Here is a 9,551-nt window from a genome sequence, read left to right on the forward strand (position 1 = left end):
ACTATTTCTTGCTCCTCCTGGGGGTAGAGGGCTTGATTCTACCATTCCTCCAGCAGCAAGGGGTTTTTGCCTGTGCTTTGGAAAGAGTTTTCTATCTTTTCTCCCAAAGCAGACAAATCTTGCTTCTATTTTTCTCCCAGAACTATGAATCTTTGTCTGTGCCCTTGTGAGTCAAAGGCCATATATGCCCCTTTCCCAGTGGCTGAGGTTTTTGATTCACAGGAGAGGAAGGTGTGAGAATGAAGATGAGGTTTCCACCTGTTCTCTTGCTTCCATTGATCACCTCCTGATGCCTGTGCCCCTGCGTGCTACCGAGGGAGTTTTCCCCCAAGTCTCCTGTCCCACACCCAATCTTTCTCATCAGAAGCTGGTGGAGGAGAGGTGTGAACACCTGCAAACTCCCTTTATGGCTGAAGCCCCCAGCCATTCCACAGTGACCTACCGGTCCATACTTGCCTCTAAGAATTCATTAAAATTTATTCAGTTTCTTTCTTTCAGGCTTGTGTGGTGCCCACTTCTTTTTTCCAGGTAATGTCAAATATGAACAGTTCACAAGTCTCATATTCCCTTAGAAGGACCAGTCACTCATGAAAAATGGGTCACTTGGTTGCCTAGTGACTACAGTTTAATGATGGGTTCAAGAAGTAAGTTATGCTTTTGTAGATTATTCAAATTTCCCTTGTTATTAATGTGGGAGTAATATTTTTTGCAGTTTTCTAAACCCTAACAGATATCCTTAAACTTGTTTTTTCAAAAAAATATTTAGTTTTAAGGCATAATTTATGTACAGTAAAATACACATATTTAAAGAATTTGACGAGTTTGACATATGTGAAATAATTCTCATATCAACATAATGACCATATTAGTGAAGTTTCCTTGAATCCTCTGTAAAGTATCTTCTCCTACCCTCACCATAACCCCATACCCTAGCAATAACTGATCTATTTCTGATCTTAAATAATTTTTTGGTGAAAGAAATAGATTGCAGAATTTACCTTTTAGAGTCACAGTTGACCATTTATACTTAAACAGAGACAAATTGTAACATGATCCTGTTGATCTTGACTAATAAATAGTTCACAGTATATATGATTCATCATGAGTTAGGTATGATTTTGTGTGACCTGAATATAGCTATACTCTACTCAATAAGATGAGTCCTCTGTCCAGGGGCTTGGATGTTAGATTATGTTACATTGCTGTAAGCTTTTCTAAATGCATCCTCTCAATTTTTATAATTATCATGGGTCAGTAATAAACAGTTTATGGATTACATTGTCAATAGATTATGCGTTGAGTAGCACTGCTATAGACTTTCAAGTCTGTATTTTGCTGATTACATTTTTGTAGTGTTGTTTAACATCTTCTACTGTAGCCACTCCCCACACCCCTGCCAAACTGATAATCCTGGAGGCTTCATTTGATTCAAATTTGTTTTTCAAAAGTATTTTTTTCAGTGGTGATGTGTATTTCCATTAGGGCTTATAGAATGACTGGTTTTCTTCCTTTCTGTGATTTTATCAGGCCACAAATGATTGCTACTTAGATCTATTAGTTCATCAGAAGTTGAAAAATCATGTCCTTCTAATTTTATTGTTAAAAATTTTTTAAGCAGGTTGCAATTACAGTGCTTTCTTTTGTGGAAGTACTGACATTATCCTGCTGAAAGAAAATCTGTTGATTGTTTTTGATTTTGCCATTTATGGGGGTAAAATCATGACAGATTGACATGAACAGTTGATGGGAAAAAAGAAAAAAAATTTTTTTAGCAGGTTGAGTACCTCTGTAAAATGGTACTTCCCTTTATCAATTATTAAATTAACTTTCCATATTATTCATTTGGAAAGTTGGATAAATACCCGATTCTTTCCTTTATTTTCTAAGTTTGAAAACAATTATTTAATGAAGAAACATCCTCCAAAGACAGCCAGTAAGTTTAAAAAAATAATTTTTACTATGAGCTCATATTAATGCATTTGATAGGTTATAATTCATTGCACCTTTTATTCTCAAATTGTATCTCCTTTGGCCAGTGGAAGGTCCTTAAGCTGGCTTCTGAATCCTTTGACAGAATTCTATTGGTGTTTGAGTGTTTTTTTTAACTTTCGGATACAGAAAATTCTAGATTTATTTTGTCCATTTCCTGCTCCAGACTTGGCATTAGGACCCTGGTTTATTTTTTAATGGAAGATGGTATTTAGAGACTACAATCTGGATGCTAAGTGACCTACATTAATAATGATTAGGGCATCTAAAATAATTTTAAGGGAAAGTTAATCACTTTCCAACTGACAGACAATGACTGCTCAATTTTTAACTTCAAGTCTTTACACACACCCCTTAGTTGCCGAATGTCTGTTTTCAGACTTGGTGAGATCAGAAGGAAGAAATCAGCAAAGTAACACATGGTGCCCATACCAGCATAGGAATTCTTATAACTTCTCAGATCATGCTATTCATGTGATGGGTGGGCAGAGGTATGTGGTAGGAACTCAAACAAATAATCCTAATTCAGACTCTAAAACCTGAATCTGGCAAAAAGAGGACAAGGATAGATTCTTCTCAATATGAATTAACCATTGGGGGGACTGATAAAATAAGTTTTATTTTCTTCCCTAGTCTTCTGTAGCCAAGTCCCAAGGCTTTTCCAGATTCCATAAGATTTCCTAATCTGAGGGGAAAAAACTAGAATCTGTCACTGACTTAAATAAACATTGCTGTCGAGTAAATACCATCCATCAATCAGGGAGCCTTGACGTCTCCAAAGCGAAAAACTAAAAGTCCCTTGACAAGGTTTTGCTGTTCAAAGTGAAGTGCACAAACAGATCCTAAAAACAAATTAAAAGAGGAGGCGGTATAAGTAGAATCCCACAGAAGACTATTTTCTGTTGCTTTTTGGGAATAAGAGAGTGAATGCAGTCATAGGCAGAGCGGTGATTTGATAATGAAATGTTCACAGGTGGTGTTAAGAAATCACATGACTGCCTATTCCTGTGTATGAGTTTGGCACATTTGTATGAAGAAAGATGTTTCTCTGCCTAAACGATGAGAATAAATGAGAAAAATGATATTTACTTTACTGGAATGAAAGTATTATTTTCTCTGCAAAAAACATTGTGAAAACCATCGTTAATTGTAATTTAATAAATAAATAACATAACGATGAAAAGAAATAAGGAGTAAACATTAAAAAACAAAAATTCTGTATCTCCAGCTCAGAGAAATGTGATGCATTTTATTTAGTGAATGCCTTACGTACCTGAGTGTGTCGTTCTTGGCAACGCCCTCTTTCAACAGACTGGAATTTCCCAGCCCTGTTTCTCATCTCCTTCCACTGCACAGTTTTTTTCTCCAGTGATATTATCCAGTTCTCTGGCTTTGAATACCTTCTATATGCTTTTGGATCTTAACATCATATTCACAGCCTTGATCTTCATCCCTGTCCTCCGCACTTACATAAGTGAAGTGAAGGTGTTAATTGCTCAGTTGTATTTGACTCTTTCTGACTCTATGTACTGTAGCCCACCAGGCTCCTCTGTCCAGGGAATTCTCCAGGCAAGAATACTAGAGTGGGTAGCCATTCCCTTCTCCAGGTGATCTTCCTGACCCAGGGACTGAATCCAGGGCTCCTGCATTGCAGGCAGATTCTTTGATCTGAGCCACCAGGGAAACCCCCCAGACTAATATAACCATGACCTATTCAACATGCTAAATCTTCCCCACTCTAGTCTTCTCTGCAGCAAGAAATTGTACCACTATCCACCTAGTTGTTGGGCAAGAGATCTTGGAGTTATCATTAGCTCTTATTTCTTCTTCAAATTACACAGGGCCAGTGAGCAAATCCTGCTATTTGTTATCACCTCCACCCCCACTGTTGTCCAAATGACCATGACTTTAGCCAAGGTTTCTGCAGCAGTGTCTGAATCCACGTCACAGCCTTTGACCTCGTTGATCATCTGCTGTATTCCAGACACTGTGTGTGGCAGGCACCCCACCCTTGGGAATTCACTTTTAACGGAGGAGACAGACATGGAGACACGCAGCTACATTATCATGAGGTAAGTGCTAAAGTCCCTTGGACTGCAAGGAGATCAACCAGTCCATCCTAAAGGACATCAGTCCTGGGTGTTCATTGGAAGGACTGATGCTGAAGCTGAAGCTCCAATACTTTGGCCACCTGATGGGAAGAACTGACTCATTGGAAAAGACCCTGATGCTGGGAAAGATTGAAGGCAGGAGGAGAAGGTGATGACAGAGGATGAAATGGTTGGATGGCATCACCAACTCAGTGGACATGAGTTTGCATAAACTCTGGGAGTTGGTGACAGACAGGGAGGCCTGGTGTGCTGCAATCCATGGGGTTGCAAAGAGCTGGACACGGCTGAGCGACTGAACTGAACTGAACTGACTGATGCACTAAAGTGGAGGTAGGTGAAAAGTGCAGTAAAAGGAAAGCAACTAACTGTGGCCATTGCTGAGGAATATTTGAACTGTGACCCCAAAGATGGCTTCACTGGTGGCTCAGATGGTGAAGAATCTGCTGGCAATGAAGGAGACCTGGGTTCGATTCCTGAGCTGGGAAGATAACCCAGAGAAAGGCATGGCAACCCACTCCAGTATTCTTGCCTGGAGAAATCCCATGGACAGAGGAGCCTGGCAGGCTACAGCCCTTGGGCTCTCAAAGAGCTGGATATGACTGAGTGACTAACACTTCCACTTTTACTTTTTTCCCCAAAGATGGGTATGAATTTATGAAGTATCAGGGTGGTCAAAAAGTTTGTTTGGGTTTTTCTGTACCATTTTATGAAAAAAACAGAACAATAATTTTTTTTTTTTTGCCAATCCAATATATGAGTAGGAGAAATTTATTCAAAACAGAGTTAATGGTAAGTATAAGATTTATAAAAGCACATGGTGTCTTCAGCAGTACTCCTGGTAGTTGAAAGTTCTCTGGGAAGTTCACATATACGGACAGTTTTAAGGGAATCCTTTCCCAGATTTTCCACTTTCAGATATGTACTTTCCGGTAACGTTCTGCCTAAGAAGATGTCCATACGAGTGATAACCCTTCTCCACTTTCCAGTAGCAAGACGTATCTCTCACCCCTTCCAGATCTCACTTTGACGAATTGTTATCTGCTAGGTTGTTAAAACCCCAAGGGTGTCAAATAAAGGGATAAATAGAAATGATCAGGCTGTAACAACACACAGTGCTCCTAGGTTTCTCTTGTTTTATACACATTTCTACTGAAGGTGTTAGAAACAGGGTTTGAAAATTTTAGAGTGTTCTAAATTTCAACAAGCAGGAGTTGTATTAAACGGCAATGCTATTCTTCTAAAAACAATGTTCTGTGAACTACCAGAATTTTTTCAAGATTCATTGATGAAAACTAATGTATATTTTCAGGATTACTTTTGGCGTTAATGGCCTTTATTCAATAAGGTAACTAAAAACTATATTTAGGCATACAATTACATAAATTTTCCAATTCCAGTTGATCTTCTTCCTGTGAATCATATATAAGAGACCCATGTGCAGAAACTGAGACTTTGTTGTAAAGAAGCAGCTGGGATTTGAGTCAAAGTCCACTTGACCACAAAGGCCCTGCTCTTGGCCTCGTGAATGTGACTTCTGATGGGTCTGTAGGTTCTTTGGGGCTTCCCAGGTAGCACAGTGGTGAAGAATCCTCCTTCCAATGCAGGAGATGCAGTAGACTCGGGCTTGATCCCTGGCTTGGGAAGATCCCCTGGAGAAGGGAATGGCAACCCACAGCAGTATTCGTGCCTGGACAGTCCTGAGTACAGAGGAGCCCGGTGTGCTACAGCCCATGGGGTTGTGAAGAGTCGGACACGGCTGAGAAACTGCACATGTGGGTCCTCTCCCCATCTATGGAGTGTGCCTCTAGCCAACAGCCAGTGAGGGTGGATGGAGGGCCCGGGCCCAGCACTTGGGTCTTGGTCCTTAAAGCTTGATTCTGCCGCCTGTCAAAGGAGGCTGGTGACCCCACTCTTTCTAGGTGTAGTCTTGGGAGCAGACAGGATTTTGTCAAGAATAAAAAAGCTCTCAGATAGGATTGATGATGTCAGAGCTTGAAAATGATGCTCTGCCCAAACTCTTCCCAATGGCCTCTCCTGATTTGTGAATCATTTCCCATTTGAAGGCACATCTGAAGCAAGAGTATACTTCTTTTAGGATGTCTGCACTCACAATTTCCTTTTCTTTGCATTTTGAGAGTTCAGTTCAAGTGTTTGGGGCTCTAAGAAGGAAGGAAGGACAGAGAGATTGCTGGTAACCTCTCCCCTGGAAACCCAGGTTTGAGTAGCCCTGGAGTTAAGTCCGTGTTCTGTTCTGGACTGGCTTCAAAAAATTTTCTGCATTCCTCCTTAAATTTAGTAGGGAAATAGAGGCAGGCAGACCACAGACTTTTCTTGGGTAGAAGACTAAGTTTGCTCCTCCAACCCCAACACTGGCATCAAAGTCCGATGGGTAGGATGCTGGCTCTTCCTTCTGCTGACCCTGGACCTGTCCTGGAGGGTGAAGCAAGTTCTGCTCGATGCAGGGAGATTCCTCTAAGGAAAGTGCTTGGTTCTAGTTGTGAAAGTGATCAATGTCCTTCTAGATCCCACAGGCTTCCGCTGTCATTTCCAAGCAGAAAAAAGCGCAAGTGTGTGGGGGGAATTGTGTGAAAAAGGCATTTTTCTTTATTTTGTCCAAATGGAGAGGAGAGAAAGGGGAATAAAACGCGAGAGTAAATACTGGGCTTTTGTGATAAATAGACTGCTTAGATTTTAACGGTGAAGGGACTCTTCTTCAAGAAAGAATTGTTTGGCAATTCATTCATTCACTGAGCAGACACTGAGACCTTATTATCTGCTGGACCCTGTGCTGCCTTTGGGATAAACCAGGATGAATAAAATTGAGTGCCCCCATGTGTGGTTCATAATCTTGTGGCAAATACATATGTTTAAACAACAACAACAAAATATGACAACGCCACTTGAGATACGATGTAGGAAATGTGGAAATACTGCAGGAATGAAGGGCCCCTTTCCGGGCTGTTTAAAGGGAAAAGGATGGGCTTTACAAATGGTAACATTTAAAAAATTTGCTAATATTTTATGGAGGAACAATGGATTTTAAATATCTGAAAATATCATTATTTACATAACACTTTAAAAAGCTTTTTGTTGTGAAAATTTTCAAATACACTCATGCTTTTGATACTCATTTTGATAAACTCTCCTGTGTCTGGTACAGTTTTAACAATTATTACAACTGTAAAAAAATGAAGACAGTGACATTTGGGCTAAATTTTCAGAGAAGCATTTAGCATGAGGGCAAGAAAACTGGCTGGGAGTGGGCTGCGTGGGTCTGTAAGCTTGCCCCCCTACCTCTTAGCTTTGTGACCTTGGCCATGCCCACATTTGTCAATGAGCATCATAGCATCGTAGTGGTGTTGTGAGCTTTAAATGAGATGTGCCTGCAAACAAAATGCTTAATGCACTGTGATGCGCAAAGCAAATCACCAACAAAGATGTGATCTGTCTCTACGATCCTGGCTATTGTTTTTGTTGAAGGATAAGTAGGAATCTGTCACTTGGGGAGAAGGGGGAGGGCAGATGAATGGGTCATCCAGGGAATTGAAATTTAACAGGCTGGGTGGAGGCTCCACGGATAAAGGCGGGGGTAGGGGAAAGGGGACAAAATTCCCTCTATGACAAGGGACTTGATCTTCTTTGATTTTGATTTGTATTTAGGGGTGGAGTAGGGAGCGGTTATACCTCCCCAAGGGCATTTAAAAAATTAAAGAGAGGATGATTTGATTCAAATTATTTTGAAGATGATGTGAATCAAGACCCATTCTCAGGAGGTGCCCCTGAGATGAAAGATGAAGTAATTGTGAGTGTTCAGAGTTGATTTAATTTTATAGATGCATCTTTTTTTTTTTTTTTTCCTGGTGAGCAGCAGGCAGGCTGGATGTTGGTTGATTCAGAAGGTTTTAGGCATGAACTGTGGTGGCACTGGTGCTGGTGGGCTTCATGGGATTCTAATGAAATTAACCTGAAATCTCCTTTCCTTATCTTTCTTTTAAGTCAGGTTTGTATTAAGCCAGTGGCTCTCACCTATGGTTGTACATTAAAATCACCTTGTTGTTTAATTGCTAAGTCATGTCTGACTCTTTGTGACCCCATGGACTGCAGCAGGCCAGGCTCCCCTGTCATTCACTATCTCCTGGAGTTTGCTCGTCCATTGAGTCGGTGATGCTATCTAACCATCTCACCCTTTGCTGCCCTCTTTTCCTTTTGCCCTCAATCTTTCCCAGCATCAGGGTCTTTTCTAATGAGTCAGCTAGTGGAACAAAAGTACCCCTAAAGACCCTGTTTTACCTGATTAGGGGAATGCCCCTGGCCCTAACATTTTGCAAAAGCACCCCTCCCCCGCCAAGTCATCCCAAGGCACTGTCAACGTTTATTGTCAATGTCTTGGAGAGTCCAAGGCTCACTGATGGTGTGGGTTAACATGACCTTGACTCTACCTACTGACCTTAGGCCTTCTTTGTAGAGGTACAGCTGCCTCAGTGATAATGTGCTAGGATGCTTCGTTTCCTGCAAAGTCCCTTCCATGAGGAAAAGTATCTTTTTAGTAAATGCATTATATTGGGAAGGCACTTCCGGCTCAACTGAGCCAATAGTTCACCTTCACCCACTCCACCCCTGGAACTTGGGCTTGGATGCCAGGAAGAATCGTTTCTGGGTCTTCGGGTGTGATTGCATAGGAGCCCCTATTTTGCCCTTGGTCTTGCTCTCTGTCTCTCCTAGCTCTGCCCAACTTCTCACCCAGGGGCTCGGCAAATCTGCCTTTAGAGCCTTGACCCTTGGAGCTGCCCAGACGAAATCACCTAGTTCTGCTGTGACACTGGGGGCGCTCTGAGCAGGATGCCTGCCTTTTTCAGCCCTGTTGGCAGACTCTCTCCTCCCCCTGAGCTTGGCCCACACCCCACTCCCAGGTGTGATCACTGACACCGTCTCTTTAGAAAAGGCCTGAGGTAAGTCAGCTGTTGAATTGGTTCAAACATGTTCCTCTGAGGAACATGAAATAGTGCCTGCCCCCCAATAAAAGGTTAAATGTATATGAATTACTTTTTGCCAAAAGCAAGATGATTGGACTCGCAGAGGGGGAGGCGAGACCTTTTGATCTTTTGCTGAGCACCCCTGGGCAATTCTGACTTCTGGACTGAATTCTGGGCAGGTTAGCTCACATCAAGGGCAGTGCCAGGGCTTGAAGGTTACAAGTGTTGTTGTTAAGACTTCCAGCCTTAAGAACCATCGCTCTGCAGATAGGGACATTTGAATGGCTCAGTGCACTGTGATTGGAGGGAAGAGAAAAGGTCAAATAATAGAAGAGACAAATCTCAGCATCAGGAGGACTTCAGAAATCTTTAGGTTTAGTCTCTTATCACCCAGAAAGGAAAGGGTGTATTCTTCACATAAGAAGTATCTTACGTATTCATTTTTGATATTCCAGTAAGATTTTTTTAGTCCTTTGAC

General features: G+C 41.5%; 1 non-coding gene across 1 annotated transcript; it reads left to right on the forward strand.

Moving 5' to 3' along the window:
- Positions 1-1,611: 1,611 nt before the first annotated feature.
- LOC122707258 lies at positions 1,612-1,742 on the forward strand. The gene has a single exon (XR_006344773.1). It is a non-coding gene; the product is annotated as a small nucleolar RNA SNORA69 (small nucleolar RNA).
- Positions 1,743-9,551: the final 7,809 nt, after the last annotated feature.

This window comes from Cervus elaphus, chromosome 13 (genome assembly GCF_910594005.1).
Source record: "Cervus elaphus chromosome 13, mCerEla1.1, whole genome shotgun sequence".
Lineage (NCBI taxonomy): Eukaryota > Metazoa > Chordata > Mammalia > Artiodactyla > Cervidae > Cervus > Cervus elaphus.